The sequence below is a fragment of the Ochotona curzoniae genome, unplaced genomic scaffold (assembly GCF_017591425.1).
Source record: "Ochotona curzoniae isolate NIBS_2020 unplaced genomic scaffold, NIBS_Ocur_1.0 scaffold_4701, whole genome shotgun sequence".
NCBI classification, from domain to species: Eukaryota; Metazoa; Chordata; class Mammalia; order Lagomorpha; family Ochotonidae; genus Ochotona; species Ochotona curzoniae.
The window spans coordinates 73,400,887-73,420,288 of record NW_024467122.1 but is presented as its reverse complement, the minus strand read 5'-3'; the positions used below and the strand labels follow the sequence as shown (position 1 = coordinate 73,420,288).

General features: G+C 42.8%; 1 pseudogene; it reads right to left on the bottom strand.

Moving 5' to 3' along the window:
- Positions 1–3,922: 3,922 nt before the first annotated feature.
- LOC121149222 lies at positions 3,923–4,667 on the bottom strand (annotated as a pseudogene).
- Positions 4,668–19,402: the final 14,735 nt, after the last annotated feature.

Below are 19,402 nucleotides of genomic sequence, written 5' to 3'. Positions count from 1 at the left end.
ATCCCATCCCTTCCCTTTCTCTTCAAACCCACAGCCACTCGGCCAGCTAAAACCTGCTTCATTTCTAGCCTAAACAGCAACTATCATCCACCAATTAAACTGTTTTTTTTTTTTTTTAAGAGATGTGTATATATTTGAAAGTCAGAGTTACAGAGAGAGGGGCGGGACAGAAAGATCTGCCATTGACTATTTCACTGCCTAGAAGGCCACAATAGCCAGGGTTGAGCTAGTAGGAGCCAGAAGCCAGGAGCTTCATCTGTGTCTCCCCTGTGGGTGGCAAAAATGCAAACAATTGGGCCATCTTCTGCTGCTTTTCTCAGACCAGTAGCGAGGAGCTGGTTCAGAAGTGGAGCAGCTGGGTCTCAAACTGACACCCACATGGGACGCTGGTGTCACAGGGCAGCAGCTTGATCGTCTATGCCACAACAATGCCCATGCCCTGGTCGCTTAACTTATACTTTATTCAGTCTCCGATCCGTCTTCCTTTCTAAAACCAGCACAATCTTTTCAACAGACATCTGAGGAGAATATCATTCAGCAATAAAAAGGAACAGACTATTGATTCATCCTACCACATGATGAACCTCAAAAACATTATGCTAAGTGAAGGAGCCAGAGGCAAAAGACCGCACGTGGCATGCTTCCATTGATGTGCAATGCCGAGAAATGGCAAATGGAGAGACAGAGGGCAGATCTGTGGTTGCCTCAGGCTGGGGAGAGGCCATGAGACAGCACAGATGCTCAGGGGGGACCCTGAGCTAACAGAAACGCTCTACAGCTGGATGGTAGGGATGGTGGCAGAATTTGGAACATTTGTTAAAAATTACTGAATTATACAGTAGTAGAGTCTGGCACACATATGTGGCGAAGAGGAGGCTGGTGAGTTGGCAGAGGAGAGTTCTGGTGGGCTTTCTGGTATAGACCACCGCGTTTGGGTGTGAAGTTGTCACAGCGGATTTAGGAATGAGATTCATGTTATACCCATTTATTTATTTATTTTAAAAAGAGGTGTTTTTATTTACTGAAATGCAGAGTTACAGAGGCAGAGGGATAGAGATCTTTCATCTACAAGTTGCTTTCCTCAGTGACCATACAGCTGGGCCAAACTGAAGCCAGGAGCCAAGAGCTTTTTCCCAGTCTCCCACCTGAGTGCAGGGGTTCAAGCCCTTGGACCATTTTCTTCTGCTTTTCCAGGTGTGTTAGCAGAGAGCTGCATCAGAAGTGGAACAATGAAGACTCAAATGGGACCTGTTGGTGTGGTGAGCAATTGCTTAGCTCACTATGCCACAGCATCCCTACACAAATTATTTATTCAAGGGAAGTTGATTTTTAACAAAAAATAATATGCCTTATCTTAAAGTTATATATCTGGGGCCTGGCATGGTAGCCTAGTGGCTAAATTCTTAACCTTGCACATGCCCAGAATCTCATATGGGTGCTGATTCTAATCCTAGTAGCTCCGTTTCCCATCCAGCTCCCTGCTTGTGGGCTGGGAAAGCAGTCGAGGACGGTCCAAAGCCTTGGGACCCTACACCCACATGGGAGACCCAGAAGTTCCTGGCTCTTGGCTTCAGATCAGGGCAGCTCTGGCCCATTGCGGTCATTTGGGGACTACAAGCAGGGAGTTAAATGGGAAGTGGAGCTGCTGGGATTAGAAGCGGCGCCCATATGGGATCCTGGTGCATTCAAGGCGAGGAGTTTAGCCACTAGGCCACCATGCCGGGCCTAAATCTTTTTTTTTTTTTTTTAAGCTATGTATCTGACCATTAAGTCTTGCCAAATTTCTTGAGCCCTGTGCTTGAAGGAGAGCGAGGAGTCTCACCATGACATTCACTCCTTGCCATCCTTGTCTCCCATTGTTTGTCTGCACAAAGTGTGTGTCCCAGCTGCCCTGGATTGCTTCTGCTCTTCGCTCCGCACCAGGTACATTTTACTCTCTCCTTTTGCTTTTCATCTCCATTTCGTTTGCTGGTCACAATTTTTCCTAGCAGGAATGGCTGCTCTTTCATCTGTGTTCCCGTATCACCTCCTCCATGAAAATATGTCAGACTGTGGTACGGCCCTGTGCGTCTGTGTCTTGTGCTGCTACAGGAGTTTGCGAGGGAAGAGGTGTGGTCTAACTCACGGCAGGTGCTGAATCGCCTTTGTTCCACAGTGGTCCATCTGGATGGGGGTTTCTGTATCTTGACACTATTGATGTGTTGAACCAAATAATGCTTTGTAGTGAGAATCTGTGTAGGACAAACATCACTTGCACTCCTGTGTCACCTTTGCTTGACAACCAAAAATGTTCTCCAGACATTACCACCTACAGTTTTCTTGGGTAGGGAATATGCAACATTGGCCCTTGCTGAGAACCACTGGACGACAGCTTTATCTGCAGTAAGCATGGTGCTTTGGATTTTCGTTAAACTCCTGGCTTCGGATCGGCTCAGCTCCAGCCATTGCAGCTACTTGGGGAGTGACTCACCGGACGGAAGATCTTCCTCTCTGTGTCTCCTTCTCTCTTTAAAAACAAACAAAAAAGATCTTCATTAAACCTGCTGCAGCTGAGCGAAGAGGCCTGTGGCCCACTCCTAAGGACCACGTGCTCCGCTGCCCTCAGGAGCAGAGCTGCTCCGGCTCTGAGCCAAGCCCAACATCTCTCTGGCTCACATCCACCTCGGTCAGCCCATCAACTCCGCTGGACCAGAAAGCCCAGAAGACTTTAGTTGAGAATTTCCTCCTATGTGTGTTTTCTTCTTTTCTATTTTAAGTCCTTGATTCAACAGGATAGACGTGAACAGGCATTGAGCTGTTCTGCCTTCCCTCGTCACTGGCTTGTCCCTTCCTTGTTGGCGGTTGTTGCTTGGAACACTCTTGAACAAAGCCCTTTGTATTGTGCTGGGATATTTGTGACTTGCAGCACATTCTGTGTTTGGCCTCCCCACACTCGTCTTACAGGCTGGGACCGGATGGGACTGGATGGCACTGGAAAGCCTTTGCTTTCTACTTTGTTCTTGTCCTTGTAAACACCTGGCCTCTCCAGGAACTATAAGGAAAAGCATGGCACTTCTGTAATTGCTTTTGAAAAGGGCTTTTGAAAAAAGGCTGGCATGGTGGTATAGTAAGTTAATCTTCTACCTGCAAGTGCCAGCTTCCCATATGGGTGCAGATCGAGTCCTGCCTGCTCCATTTCCAATCTAGTTCCCTGCTAACAGCCTGGGAAAGCAGTGGAGGCTGGCCCAAAACCTTGGGCCCCTGTACATGGGAGACCTGGAAGAAGCTCTTGACTCCTGACCCCTGGCTTTGAACCAGCTCAGCTCTAGCCATTGTAGCCTTCTGCAGACTGAACCAGTGGCTGGAAGACTTTTCTTTCTCACCTTCTTGCCTTTCAGATAAAAATCAGTATTCAGAAAAAAGAAAATGAGGACCTGGTATGTAGCCTAGTGGCTAAAGTGCTTGCCTTGCATGCATTGGGATCGCAGTTAGGCGCCGGTTCTAATACCGGTAGCCCCGCTTCCCATCCAGCTCCCTGCCCATGGCTTGGGAAAGCAGTTGAGGATGGTCCAAAGCCTTGTGGCCCTGCATCCGTGTGAGAGAGCCGGAGCAGGCTCTGGTCTCCTGGCTTTGGATCGGCTCAGCTCCAGCCATTGTGGGCACTTGGGGAGTGAATCAGTGGATGGAAGATCTTTTCTGTCTCTCCTCCTCTCTGTATATCTGATTTACCAATAAAAATAAAATAAAATAAAATAAAATAAAATGAATTATTTGTATATTCTGATCATTTTAATTGAATTTTATAAAGAAAACACTTCATACAGTTCATGGGTACAGTTCCAACAATATAATGATACATGCTTCTCTCCCCTTCCTTTCTTGTTTGTTTTTACAGCAATGTATTTTTGTGGGTTTTTTTTTGGTGAGACAAATATTTATTTGTTCATTTTTTGCATTTGAAATATTCTTCGATGGCATCTTTGGCTTGAGATTCTTTGCCATGGTCCTTAGCGATTACGCAACTGCAGCCAACCACTTTATGGGATTTGCCCTCTCAGTCAGTTTTACAGAAGAAGCCTACCCATTCCCCAAGTTTCTTGTCATCAATCTTTTTTTTTTTTTTTTTAAGATTTATTTTATTTTTACTGGAAAGGTGGATATACAGAGAGAAGGAGAGATAGATCTTCCCTCCGATGATTCACTCCCCAAGTGAGTACAACGGCCAGTGCTGTCCTGATCTGAAGCCAGGAGCCAGGAATCTCCTCCAGGTCTCCCAAACGGGTGCATGGTCTCAAGGCTTTGGGCTGTCCTTCACTGCCTTCCCAGGCCACAGGCAGGGAGCTGGATGGGAAGCGGGGCTACCGGGATTAGAACCAGCGCCCATATGGAATCCTGGCATGTTCAAGGCCAAGACTTTAGCTGTTAGGCCACAGCGCCAGGCCCTGTCATTAATCTTAATGAGGTTGTTCTGGTGGTTGGCACACAGGACCTCCACCTACTTGACATACATGGGCTCATCAGAGTTGGATGGCAGCACACAGAGGTGGGCTTGGCGCTTGTCTAAGGCTTTGGCAAACTTCACGGATGCCACGCGCAAGGCCGGTGTGGATGAGGGCGGTCGTGAGCACCTCTTGTAAAGCAGTGTTCATGACCATTGCACCTGCAGCAGCAATGGCTTCCTTGGCCATGGCGGTGGGTTACGCGTGAAGCCGAACCTTGAATGTGCTCGGACCTTGCCTTCGCGTGACTCGGCAGCAGGAAAGAGTTTTGTGTGATTTTTAAAACTTGTTTTATCTATAGAAAGTGAGCAAAGTCCATTTACTTCAAAATACAGATGCAATAACATATTTTTAGTTTTCTTTTAGTAAAAGGCTTAATGATTCACTAAACAAAGAGTTCAACTAGTAAAACTAGAAAGAGGTCATAAGCAGTAACAACATGTCAACATGTCAATTTCACTCATATATGTTAATTTTTAAATTTCCTGTGTATTACTTAGCACAAATCAGTGAAAACATGTGATGTTGCCTTTTTGGGTCTGGCTTATTTCAGCAAGTGTCTTCCATCCTTCCTGAACATCATCATTTTTCTGGAGTTCCTAGCTCTGCCTTGAAACATACTTCCAGCAGCTTAGAAATAACAATCATTTTAATACTAAATATTTACATACTAATAGAGAGAGTTTCAAACACAGACTGTCTGACTCCAAAGCCAGTAGGAGGATTATCCACACTCTGCGACGCGGCCAGGTTTCCAGAATATTTACCATCTTGGTTATTACACTGTCTCAGTTCAAATCCTACCAGATGTGCAACCTGAAATAAAGATCCAAGTGCAAAAGTTCAAAAAGTTATTTCTTTTTCATAGAGAAACGATTCCAGAAAAACATTGGTACAAGAGCAGAAGAATGCGGTTGGATAGAAAGCTAGTTCAGTCCATGATGTCATGGAAGTGTCTCCATGGGCACTGACAGTTCTTAAAACACAGAGAAACCCTGGGAGACAGAAGATGCCCCAGAGTTTCCCACCAGAGGCCAAAGAAGCTGGGATATCAGTCCCTAACGACTCATTCCTGTCTGGTGTGGGCAGCTTCAGATGCACTGGCTGGGACTCTGCCTGTATGTCCAGCCCGATCCCACTGTGTCAAGCGCCGGGTATTTGCTGTAGATAAAAGGAGGGCGTGTGGATACGGGCATACCAGCAGTCCATATACATATTCGGAGTTGATGTTCATGTTTTCTCAATTTTCTGTCTCTGTCGTTTCAACAGCCAGCTCTTTGTTAGCCAGAAATGAACGTGTGGAAGTAGTTATTCTTGTTCTTCCACTTTCTCAGTGGAAGACCAAACTGCCAACAAGAATACAATTCTGCATTTGTCAGGAGCTCCCCTGTGTCCTCAGAGGTTCCTCTCGTGTGAACAAAGTCGCCGCACCTGTTGGTCTCCCAGCCTGGGCAAGGTGGGAAGAGGGATGCGCATTAAGCAGAATGCCAAGTTCCTGGCTATAAGGATTAGTCAAAAGTGTGATCATCAGAGTTCTTTCCTGAATGAACAGGAGGATATTAGGAAAGAGACAGAGTTGCTCTTTTCCCTTTAAGATTGCTAACTGGAAATGATTATCGTAGCTGAATATTGCACTCAGGTCTCTCCCAACGTCTTGGCTCTGGTCTCCTCAGGGCCATGGCTGTAGGCTGAAGGGCCATTTAAGAAGTGAGCTGCGCTCTGGGAATCCATCCCTGAAAGTAGCGGGCAGGAGTCCAGGGTGGCCACAGCTGTTAGAAGCATTTAAAAGCAATGGACCAGATGTTCACACAGAAATACTGATGGATCTTCAAATCATAACCCCGAGAGTCCACAAAAATAAAACGAAATAAAAAGGAGGTAGCTGGATGAGACTGTCTCCAAGTCCCTGTGTTTATATAAGGCAGTGTGAACCATAGAGGTTAGAGAGATGAACTCTGTGATCCATTTGCATTGACTGTTGGCTGCTTCTGGAAGTGGTGAGTCTCTGACTTCCTAGTTTCCCCCACCTAGCCAAAGTCCCAGATCTTCAAAGCTGACGGGAGACAGGACTGTTTCAAATCCCACATTGACCATTTGCGTACTGAGGGGAGCTTGTGTGAGCTGTACAAGTTCTCTGTGCCTCAGTTTACTAACCTGTAGATGTGGAATAACAATTCCCATACAGTGACTTCTACAGGGGTTGGCTCATGGTACAAGTCATGAAATGATGAGCAGTTTCTCCTGCATTGTGGATTGGCAGGAGGAAGATGGACTGCATTTTGTCCCGTGGCAGGAGCTATTGAGGATTCTGCCAATATGGAAATGCCCAGCAGAGAGGACAGTTGAGGGAGGAACTACCTTAAAGGAAAGCCCACTCTTCCTGAGTGTCCTCCAGATGCTAGCCTTGTGGGTGAGTGCTGGACTTGTTCTGCCGTCTGGCTCCCCAACCCCTTGACAGCATTCGCCTCCCAAGACTTGTTTACCCCACCATAAGTCTCAGCCTGCAGGTTCCCTTCTCTCTTTCCCTTCCAGTTCTCGGTTTATCAGCACAGCTCAGAGGACAGATGTATAGACCAGGACAGAGTGAACACTGTTCAACGTTCAGTGGATGGAAGACAGACACGTTTGTCACCTAACCCTTTGTCTAAGGCATGGGAATGGGAAATAGAGGTGCTACGGGAATGCGACAGACATGGAATTGGCTCTAGGGCTTGAGCAAATGCCTTGGCCAAAGCTTTTGCTGAAGAACAAATCAGTCACATGAAGGGTGTGGTGAGGGGGAATGAGACAGTTGGGGAGGAAGGTCGAGAGTGCCTAGGCTGCTAGAATGGCTTATGTGGCAATGGAGAAGTGAGAAAGTATTCAAAGATCCAGAGTGTGCCAGGCTGGGGCTTTGCCTGGCCTGGAAAGTCACCTTAAGAATCTGAGGTCAGTCCTAGGATGGTGGATCAGAAATGGACTTCCACAGAAGTGTTACAGGTAGATTACCATGTACTGGAGACTGCTGGGATTCAGCAGGACACACTGGCTTTGAAGAAACGAAGAGAGGAAACCTGGTCAGGAGAGCATCTAGGATAAAGGGAGGAAGAACACACAGTGAAGCCTTGTTTAATGAGAGGCAGTCTCTTCTGTGTTGTGTTCTGTGTTGTGCATGAGAGACTTAAGGAAATGGGAAGCTCAGGAGAAAGTAACTCTTGGAGAAGGTGAAAGGGGGAGAAGATGAAGTGGACATTGTGTGGGCTTCCCAGGGCTTTCCAATGGCAGTGAGGGCTGGGAGCAGGCATCTGAGGACAGTGCTTTCAGGGACTGCCTCGCCCAATGCCCTGTTCTAGCTCACCCACATCCTTTATGGCAGCTTTATAAACTCCTGGACGCGTTGGCCCTCTCTCAGCACAGCTCTGAGGAACCATCCACACTTAACATTGCTGTAGCATCAGCTCAGTGCCTCTCTCTCTGCCACCCTTGCTTCCCCTGGATGAACCTCCTACTCTGTATGCTGCATCTCTAAGTGCTCCCCACTGACTCCAATGAATCCATCCTTTGTGTGTGCGCCCTCTAAAATGACCAATGCCTTGCCCATCCAAAGAGAAGTCGGTTTACCACCTCTCAGTCTCAGCTGATCTCATGACTTTCTGGGCCTTCTGAGTCCAGGTCTATGTGGACTTGTGTTTCATTTGTGCTAACAGAGCCCAGCTGCTCCGAGTTTTTCTTACAGAGGGAGGCTGAATACAGGAGAGCTGAGGTACATCAGCTGTCAGCCAAAGCTGTGGCCCCCATCATGTGAGAGATGTTGCTGGTTCGGAACCCCATTTAAAGACAGCACAGCCAGTACAACGTGGAACCAAGATAAGTTATCCTTGCTGCACCACTCACCTTATAACCCATAGACCTCTGGGTAATGAAATGATGACTGTTTGAAGTCCTTAGATTTTGGAGTGACTCAATAAGAGCTAACTAGAACAGTTTGGCTGTGCTTACGGGAATGTGTGTGATCAAGTCAAGTGGAGGGCTTAGTTTTCTTGCCAGCTACCAGGGGGTTAACATAGCTCTTCCACTCCGCCCCTGGAAGAGGTTATGTTTTGTCATCCCTGGGAGCAGCAATGCTCAGCTCATCTCCACTCTTGGAATGGGAAGATGCCAGCACTACTACCTCTTAAGCTCTCTGTGTCTGTGGAGAGAAGCAATTTGCTGCCAAAGGAGCAAATGAGGCTCAGCCTTCTGCAGAAACATTCATCGTCTTGTGCTGCTCCAGGCAGAATCCCAGCGCCTAATTCCCTTCTGCGGGAGCTGGCTCCAAGTACATCCGTCTTCACAAGCTCATTATTCATCTGATTATTTTTATGCCGTCCCAGTGGGAAATAAAAGCCATCAATAAATCACAATGTTGCTGCAGATTATGCTAAATGACCTGGGCAGAGTGCTGGCTGGGCCCATCTCTGTGGCCACGAGTGCCAGAGCCACTTGTGTACAGCACTGCTCCGGGGCTGGAGAGTGACACCTTCTGTTACCCTGGATGTTTTCCTGCCGCTCTACTTGTCCTTAACACGCTGATTAACCCAAGAGTGCTCACAGTTCATGAGCTCAGGAGTCCTGGAATTGTCAAAAGATCCGAGCTGTGTGACACTGGACTAGGCTGCTTGGCTTCTCTGAAGCTTTTGTCAGAAATGGCCAGGAATGTATGTTGTTTCGAGAACTAAATGAAAACCAAAATGTGAAAGTGGCACACTTTAAAAATCCGTGGATGTACAAAACAAAAGCAGAAAAAGAGGGAAAAAAGAAACCCACAGAAATCTGTGGGTGTAAATGGGGAGACATTTTAATATTTATTCAGTTAAGTGGAACTTGTTGATGGGACCATGGAACAATGGACTACACTGGACATGAGGTGCCGTGAGTAATGGTCTATGATGTCTTTAACACCCTCTTGTTTGAAATTAATCCAGTCGTATTTTCCCTGTCAATTTCCTAGAGCCATTATGGGACTCAAATCAAATCACAGCTAAGGAGCCCTCCGGCAAAGCATTAAGTTATACAGATGTAAGATGCATTCCTGAATCATTCTTAACTTTAAACTGTTGTTTTCGTTCTGCTCATTTTGTTTTTGTCAGTCTTCCTTTTTCCTTTGGCTTGGGTTTTCAGCATTATTGAAAGTCTTTTCCAGGACTTCCTAACATAATCAAGGAAACTTGGGCTGGTTGCTTTTCTTGGAAGAAAACAGAACTGCTATTTCTGAGTACTCACTACCTTTCAGCCTTCCCAATATATGACTTCAGTTACCAGCCCTTTAAGATGCGCAACATGTCTCCGTTTTCTTTAGGGAAGTTCTGAGATTCCAAGAAGCCAAGTGTCTGCTCAGAGTCATACAGCTGGAACGAGAGCTCGCTTCTGCCCTCGAGACTCCAGTGCTGTTTTCTTTCTTTAAGAGTTGCCACTCAACTTGTCTGGGATCCTTTTAGCTTAAATCACTCGTGGTATCAGTGTCACGTGAGGTCGATTTTAGCTGGAGCCATCAACGGTGACAAAGAAAATCTGATTTACCAACTGCAGAAATGTTTCCATGGATACATTAGACCCAGGAACCTCTGAATCAAGGGACTTCAGTAGAGCTACAATCTCTGTATAGGATTTGTGAAACCAAGAGCATTTTTTTGGTCAAAACAAAGAAGGAATCGGTTGCTTCAAAAAGAGAATTGTTGGCATATGTGTCACATTCAAGGGAACCTACAGGCAGCACCTCCCCGCTCAAGCTTCTGAATGGACTGAGGAATACGATAAAGGAATAAAACAGGAATACCAGAATAACTCCTTTACTGATGGCAGAGCATCTGAACCTGAGGTTTTTAACAGATTGTGTCCATCTAGGACATTGGAAGTTTTGCATGAATGAGGTGTGCCTCTTCAGGGCATGTGCCTCAGAGGGTATGGTAGAAGAGCTGGGTTTTGCTTTTAACTCACCATTCAGAAGCCAGGGTAACAAGGAATGATATACCTCCACACAATCTTTATCCTCTGAAAATGACATCAGGATTTGATGAAAACTTCAGAACACCGTGGAACTTTCCAGAAAATTTTTCAGTTGTTGCAAGGAATACAGCCCAAGATTTAATGGTTTACGATCAAATAATAGAAAAAGATACAAAAAATACTTATAAGATATTCCTATATATTAAATAAACTTTCAGTGTTTTCTAACCAAAATTTAATTAAACAAGAAAAACTACAATAAGAGCTCTGGGAAAAACTCGCATTATTGTAGACGAAAAAAAAATCCTTATATATAAAACTCTTGATATAAAGAAGAAATAATAAGAAAATTTTAAGATATTTTAGACTATATGATAAAATACTTCAGACTACAGTATGAAAATATTGCATCTGAATCTATCACAGCTAAACCAGTGTTTTGAGAGAAATGCTTTAAAACTTAAGCTTGTGCTAATGAAGATAAAATATCAAAAATTAGTACTCAAAGTTACCCTCTAAAAAAAACTAGGAGTCATAGGTTTGGGGAAAAGTACAAAATAAATAAAAAATAAATAGAAGGATGTAGTTATAAAGTTAAAGCAAACAAAAGATAAGAAAAATAATTATAAAAAAACAAAGATTGTCTCCTTGGAAAGATAAGTAAAATTGGTAAATCCTAATGAATGGGGTAGAACAATCAGAAAAACATAAAAATGATACAAATAACCATTATCAAGGACAGCTAAGTGCTATTATTACAGATGTTACAGAAATTAAGAGTTATAAAACAGCATTATAAATAATATATCAATAAATTCAGTATCATGAACAAAATCAAAATGTAATTTATGGGGAATGACACAAAATCAAATAGAAATTCGAAATAGCCTATATCTAATAAAATACAATTTTTACATAACAATCTTTAAGAAAATAAAGAAGTTAGACTACTGTTTAACTAATGCCACTTCACATCAGCATAATATTAATGCCAAAATCTGTGAAAGATTTTCCAAAAATCAAATAAAATCTCAAATCACAGGTCAATATTCTTTGTGAACATAAATACAAAAAATTCCAAGCAGCCTTTAGGAAGCTGAACCCAACAGTATTAAGCTATTACACATCATAACCATTTGTAATTTGTCCTCAAAGTGTAAAGTATACTTAACATTAGAGAATGAATTGCAAAGTTCATCAAATTAACAGCCCGAAAAACAGAGAAAAGCAAAGAAGGCTCTGATTGCTGAACATCGTGCCAGAGGTTCTAGCCATTGCAATAAGGCAAGACAAAAGTAAATTTCACACAGATTCAAAAATAAAGAGTAAAACTTCCCCTGTTTGGAATGACATGCTGTTTGTACAGAAGATCTCTTCATTTACAAAACCACTCTTGGAATTAAAAGTTAATAAAGTGATGGGATTTGAGTATTACACTCAAAAAATGGATTTAATTGTGTCCAACTAACTAGCTGCAGAAATGAAAAAAAATCCTAAAATGTAAAAGATTAATGTTATGTATTTAAGATTAAATAAAAGCTACAAATATGAAGTGCAATGAAATTAAGCTATTATAAAGATTAGGGGAAAAAGAAGCGGTGTATGGGTGGGGAGTGTGGGAAGGAGTGCAGGTAGGGTGAGGCGTACCACTGTGTTCCTGAACCTGTGTGTTAAAATATGTGAAATCTGTTCACTTTATGTCAATCAATCCAACAAATAAATAGGCAAAAAGAGTCCTGCACATTGAAAATTAAAGAACATTTCTGGGAGAAACTAAAGATCTAAATAATTGGACACAAAGATCAGATTTAGGTATAATTACTTCATTTTCTACAAATTAGGACGCTGAATCTATGGGTCAATCAGAAGCCAAGCAGGATTTGTAAGATCAAAAATTTTCAAACTGATTTTTTAAAATTTGAAATTGCTAACACCTATAAGCAGCAAGAACAAATTTGAAAAAAGAAAGTAAGTTAGGGCCCAGCACAATGGCTCAATTGGCTAATCTCCCGCCTCTAAGCACCAGGATCCCATATGGGTGCCAGTTCATGTCCCAGTTGCTCCACTTCCCATAGAGCTCCCTGCTTGTGGCCTGAGAAAACAGTGGAGGACGGCCCAAAGCTTTGGGAGCCTGTGCCCACAAGGGAGACCTGAAAGAAGCTCCTGGCTCCTGGTTTCAGATTGGTTTAGCTCTGGCCGTTGTGGCCATTTGGGGAGTGAACCAGTGGAAGGAAGATCTTTCTCTCTCTCCTTCTGCCTGTAAATCTGCCTTTCAGATTAAAAAAAAAAAATGCAGGCCAAGCTAAACAAGTGCATGTCTTAAGGATGCATGTCTACTTGATAATAATGCTATAAATAAAAGGAAAAACTATCATAAAAATCTTTATGTTTTTGTCAGGGTTTTATCAGAGAAGCAGAATTCCACAATATCATAGACTGCAGGTGGCCATGTAGAGGCAGGTTCAGAAAAGGGAGTTACTGCTGTTGTCATCATCTCCTTATCCAGAAAGACGCCTCCACCTTTAACCCTGGTGCATCTCTGAACTGGGTTAGTAAACCTGTGTGCCAGGGACCACCTCCCCTGAGTCAGATACTCTCACTGAGTTCAGTGCGGTGTTATATAACGTACGGCTACAAAGTGCATGCCAGTTCACTTTGCCATAGCACAGTCCTTTTTACCACCCTTGCCTCCCCATGCCAAATAGCCCAGTCCCCATACATGATTTAAACCAGGCACTGAGTGCTAGAATGAAGCGGGGCTTCCCAGGTGCTCAGATCATGTTACCAGTTTCTCAGACTAGGCATTGGACACATCACAAAGCTACTTGTTACAGAAACCAATTATTCAGAAGAACATACCATTATGGGTAAGAGTAAGACTTCTGACACCCCAGCTCTCCATTCCTGCAGAGAATCTATTCCCCCCCAGGCTGCAGAGGGAGTTGAAAGGTGTCTGTCTCAGCTCCTGACAGTTCTTCTATACTCAGCTCTGCAGCGGTGTGGCTGGGCCTTAGCAACTCAATTCCCTTGTTGCCAGCTGTTCCCTGTTAGGTCTCATCAACAGGGGAGCTAAAAGGAGCCTGGAAGACAGGAGGATGAGAAAGGGTGAGCCTTCCTGCGTGCTTGCTGTTCCCGGAAGTGTTGCCCTAGCAACAGAGTCAGTCCCAGGGTTCAGCGTTTCGCACTCTGTCAGGGGTACCAGAAGCTCCCAGGAAAACCCCCTTTAGAGGACAAAGCCTAACCTGCAGATACACTCCTTCTCAGCTCCTGTGTACAAGAGCATTTAGCCCCTGTCAGTTCTAGGGTGCCAGTACTATCAGCCTGCTACACTTTTCGGAGAGGTCTGTGCTTCCACAGTCTCCCACCAGCCTCCTGGGTGTGCCCCTGTCCTAGGGGTGGTAGTGTGTGTGATATAGGTGTGATATATGTGCAGTTACTGAGTATGTCCGGGCTACGATTTAAATGTATCCACCAAAGGTTCGTATTTCGGAAGCTTGGTGTTGGTATGGCATTTCTAAGAAGAGATGGTGGATCTTTAGAGGTGGGGCCCAGTGGGAGGGAGGTAGGTCATTGGAAATACTGCTCTCAGAATTGACTTAGTAGTCCTCCTGAGACCCTAGTTAGCTTGTGCCAAAGTAGCTTCTTATGGAAAAGCAGGACAGAGCTCTCCTTCATCTCTAACTCCCAGCCTCACTCTGTGGCCCTTACCCACATGCTCTCACCATTGCCACCATTGCCACATCAACAACCAGGAAGTTCTCACTGGAAGTGAACAGAAGCCAGTCCCATGTACTTAGACCTTCAACACTGTAAGCTAAATTTGTTTTTTGTTTTTTTTTTTTTTTTTTGCTACAAATTTCTTAGCTTCCAATATTTTGTTACAACAACAGAGAACAGGCCAATGCAACACTTATCTGGCTGATTCCCTCTACTGAATCTCGCTGCTGACTTAGAATAGGCTTTTTGTATTGATGAAATGTTTTGGAACCTTGTGACTAGACTAAACAACCGTGGATATGCTGAAATCTACTAGGATAGATTTTATCATATCCAAGTTATATATTATTAAAAATACATATTCATCACGTTGAAATATTTGTCTTGATGCTCAATTATATAGCATTAATCAAAGAGAGTGTTCAGATGAACTTTTGTGTCTACTTGGCTGGCCATGGGGTGTCCAAGGACTTCAACAAATGTTATTCCAGTGTTTATCATTGTGTTCTGAATGTTTCAGGCAGACGAGCACTGAATAAAGCAGATTGTTCCACAGTGTGAGATGATTGTCATTCAATCAATTGGAGGTCTGTCTCCCCCAAGCACGAGGGATTTCTTCAGTAGGCTACCTTCAGACTGTTGACTTCATTTATGTCATAGTAAATTGGTGTCTTAGCAGGCAACCCTGGAGTTCCAGCCTGCCAGCCCACCCTGCAGATATGCAGATTCTCAGCCTCCATAACTGTGTGAACTATTTATAGTCAATATTTCTGAACATATACTCAACCTAATTCTCTGCTTCTCCAGAGAACCATGACTGATATAGAGTAACTGTTGGTGAATCCCAGGGACTCACAGGTTTGGGGACTTTTGTCTTAACATATTTGAGATTCTAAGGGCATCCCTACTTTTTTTTTTGATATAGCTTTCAGACATCAAACTGAAATCAATGCAGGGAGAAAGAACAATCTCTTCAACAAATTGAGCTGGAAAATTGAATTTACCCTTACCTTACATCTTACACAAAAATAAACTCAAAATAGATCAAGAATCTAAATATATGACCTGATACCATCAAACTATTAGAGGAAAACAGTGGGAAAATTTTGCAAAATATAGATATAAGCCAAGACTTCTTGTAAAAGACCCTAGAAACAAAGGTAATTAAAACAAAAACAAACAAAAGGGATTACATCAAGCTAAGAAGCTACCACGTTGCAAAAGAAATCATCAACAAAGTAAAGGAGCAGCTAACAGAATGGAGGAAAATATTTAAAATTATGCAACTAATTCATGACATACAAAGAACCCAGAAAACTCAACAACAACAAACAAGCAATGCAATTAAGAAATGAGCAAAGAACATGAACAGTAATTTTCAAAGAATGAAATACAAATGGCCAGCAGATATATGAAAAAAAAATGCTCAGATTAACTAGCTGAAATGGAAATAAAAACCAAGTAGAATGACTATCATCTAAAAATCAAAAAGTAATAAGTGCTGGAAGGACTTTGAGGAAAAGGTACATTAATCCACTATTGGTGATAATATAGGGTGGTAAAATCATTATACAAGATAGCATGGAGATTCCTGAGAGATCTGAAAATAGATCTACCGTATAACCCAGCCATCCCACTGCTGGGAATTTACCCAAATGAAGTGAAATCAGCGTTTGAGAGAGTTATTCATACACCCATGTTTATTCACAATGGCTAAGACATAGAACCAACCCAGATGTCCATCAGTGCATGACTGTATAAAGAAATGTTGTAGAAATGCACTGTGGAATACTACTCAGACATAAAAAATGAAGTCCTGTCTTCAGCAAGAAAAATGGACACAACTGGAAATCATTAAGCATAGCAAAATAACCCAGTCTCAAAAGGACAAAGACCATATGTTTTCTCTAGTATGTGGCAGCTGATACAGAATGCACACAAAAAAGTGTAGGAATGAAATGGTCACTTTGGGATGGGATTGTCATATTTTTTTGCCTATGTTTATACTCCAATGGAAATGTGGTGCAGTTTTACTTTTTTATTTATTGAATATTAGGATTGGTGGCAACTTAAGCCTGTGACTAGGGAGTAGATTAAAATTATGACATTACAAATACTGCTGAAGAGAGGGAAAAAAGTGGGTACTGGTCAGGGGGAGAAGAGAGTGAGGAAAATGTGATTGTCTTGTTGAACTATACCCATGGGATGCACAAGATCTGCTACCCTTAAAATTGTAAAACCAGAAAGAGACATCAAGTTCCCTCAGAGATCCTCGTCCCAGCTCAGAGTCATGTGAAGCCAGGGGGAAACGAGTGCTCACAGCACTTCTAATCTCCTTTGATGTAACTACAGAATGATTGCTGGGAACCCGAGAGAGGAATGGGACGTGGCTTATGACTGGAGAGGCCAATGGACATTGAAGAAGAACAGACGGAACAGTGGACATGTTACTGACACATACCTGACTCAACGTTAATGAGGGGTTAATGGAACTCACTCTGCCTTGATGTCTCGGTTTTATTAAGTCCCTGGAACTCAATTCCACCGCTCTGAGAAATCGAGCAGGGCAGCCAGACGAACTACAATGAAGTTTCTTCTATTCAGCAGAGTAGAGACTCCCAAAAGAAATTCAGTTCAGTCTTGGTATATTAAAAGAAGCATTCTCCCTTAAACAGCTGAGTTGATCAGTTGGGATTTACAACCACTACAAAAACATTTTTTAAAAATTTTTTTTTTCAAAAACATTTTTTAATTACTCTCAAGTAGGATTTTGACATTTTTGTGATATGGTAAGAAGTGGGTTTTCAGGAACTGAATCTTCACTGGTAGCTTTTCAGCTTGGTGTCTACCAGGCAGAAATATCAGGGCAGCTGGAGAGCTGCATGCCAAGACTATTACAGTGGCTGACCGTGGGAAGAATGTTTTAAGATCTTAATAAAAGTGATCTGAATTCTATAGAGAGGTATGAAAGTCCCCAAATATTTGTCAGTCTCGAAAAATAAGATCAAAGAGAGAAGCTGCAGGGCCAACAGGAAGGTATGAAAGCATAAGGCAAAGCCACGTAAGTGAGACCAGTGTGGATCCTGAACAGGAATTGTCAGATTCATTCAAGAAAGAAGATGGAGGCTGAAAACATGTGTATGCAAAGAGACTTTGAAAATTTGATGTAAAATGTAGTTCACAGACAAATTTATTTAGGTGCCAAACAAAATGAAATGCATGCATAGTTTCTTTATTACACAATTATTCCAGGAAGTTTTTGAAGACCCTTTGTGTGGGAACCTGGTTTATAAGAATATAGTGAATAACCATGGAAAAAAAGTGATTATCCTTTTTTTAGAATTTATGTTTTGTTGGAAAAGCAGATCTAAGGAGAGAAGGAGAGACAGTAAGAAAAATCTTCCATTCATCTACTGGTTCACTCTCCAAGTAGCCACAATGGCCAGAGCTGAACTGGTTTGAAGCCAGGAGCCAGGAGCTTCTGGGCTCCCATTCAGGTGCAGGGTCCCAAGGCTTTGGGCTGTCTTCCACTGCTTTCCCGGGCCACAAGCAGGAAGCTGGATGGAAAGTTGAACAGTGGGATATGAACTGGCCTGTACACGGTGAGATTTAGCTGCTGAGCCACTGCACTGGGCTAAAGAAAAGTGATTATTTAATAATATGGGAAATGCTTGTTTACTGTGAAATAAAAGGCGAACTCTTGCTTATTCTACTTATTTTATACAGATAATAAACTCAACTCAAATTTAAGAACTGAATCTAAAAGGAAGACTATAAAACTGAAAAAAGAAATTGCTGAGAAATATCTTTACAATTTTACCCGAACTGTAAACATCTTATAGATGACCCTTAAAACCATCTCTTAGGGAGAAAAATGACCATAATTTTGACAACACATTTTAAAAGATCGTGTCATAGGAGATCATCATGGGTGGGTTTAATAAATATAGAATGACCTAGAAGACATTCTTTGAAATGTCAACAGTGTGGGTGGGAGTTTTTGTGCACTGGCATCTCTCATTAGGTGGAAAGCTTGCATACCACATTGGAGTGCTGGTTTGAATCCTGACACCGCTGCTTCTGAACCAGCTTCCTGCCACCACTCCCTCGGAGGCAGTAGATGATGACCTGGTTCCCTTCCACCAGACTGCCTCCTGCCTTCATCTTGGCCTGATTCTGGCTGTTTTGGGGGAGTGAGTAAAAATATGGAAGATTCCCTGTTCTCTCTCTTTCTATTTTTCTCTCTCCACCTCCTGTTCCTCTTAGGTAGATAAAAAAAAATAACTAAATATTTAAAAAGAAAACATAAATAAATGCCCCAAATGGGTGGGTATTTGGCACAGCCATTGGTTCCTCTTGACACGCCTCTAACTAACATCAGAATTGCTGCATCCAGGTACGAGATCCACATCCAATTCCAGCTCTCTGAAAACGTGTGCCCTGGGAGGTGGCAGGTGATGGGTACCTTATAATGTACACTTGGATCAATTCTGGTCTCCTGGTTTTAACCTTGGTCCAGCCCTAGCCATTCCAAACATTTGAGGAGTGAACCAACAATTGAAAAATCTTTCTTCCTTTCTCTACCTTTCAAATAAAAATAAATTCTAAAATCTTTCTCAAGGTTGAAAAGTATTGTTCACATAAATGCAGAATATTGAATATGAACCCTAAATTAGACAATACTAAGTGTTGTGTGAATATTAAATTTATCAGGGCCTGTACAATGGTGTAGCAAACTTAGCCTCTGCCTGTGGTATTGGCATCCCATGCAGGTACCAGTTTGAGTCTTGGCTGTTCCGCTTCCAACCCAGCTCTTTGTTTCTAGCCTGAAAAGGCAACAGAGAATGGCACAAGTCCTCAGACCCCCCTCACAAGCATAGGAGATCCAGAAGAAGGCTCCCGGTCAGCTCAGCCCACCTGGGGATTGAATCAGTGGACTGAAGTGCTCTCTCTAGCTTTTCCTCTCTCTCTCTCAGTCTGATTGTCTCTCTTTCCCTCTCTCTTGCTGTCCATCTGTAATTCTACCTTTCAAATAAAAGTAAATCTTGTGCAATGTCAAATTTATCAAATTAAGAAATTGTATGAGGGTATTTATACTTAAATAATTGGAGGTGACATGTTGGGATGTCAACAAGTTGCTTTTAATTATTTCATCAAAATATGTATCTTCACAACAGTCAACACCCTTGACTGTCCACTGAAGAATGACTGAAATGATAAGTGATGTGTGTCATCTATTTTTC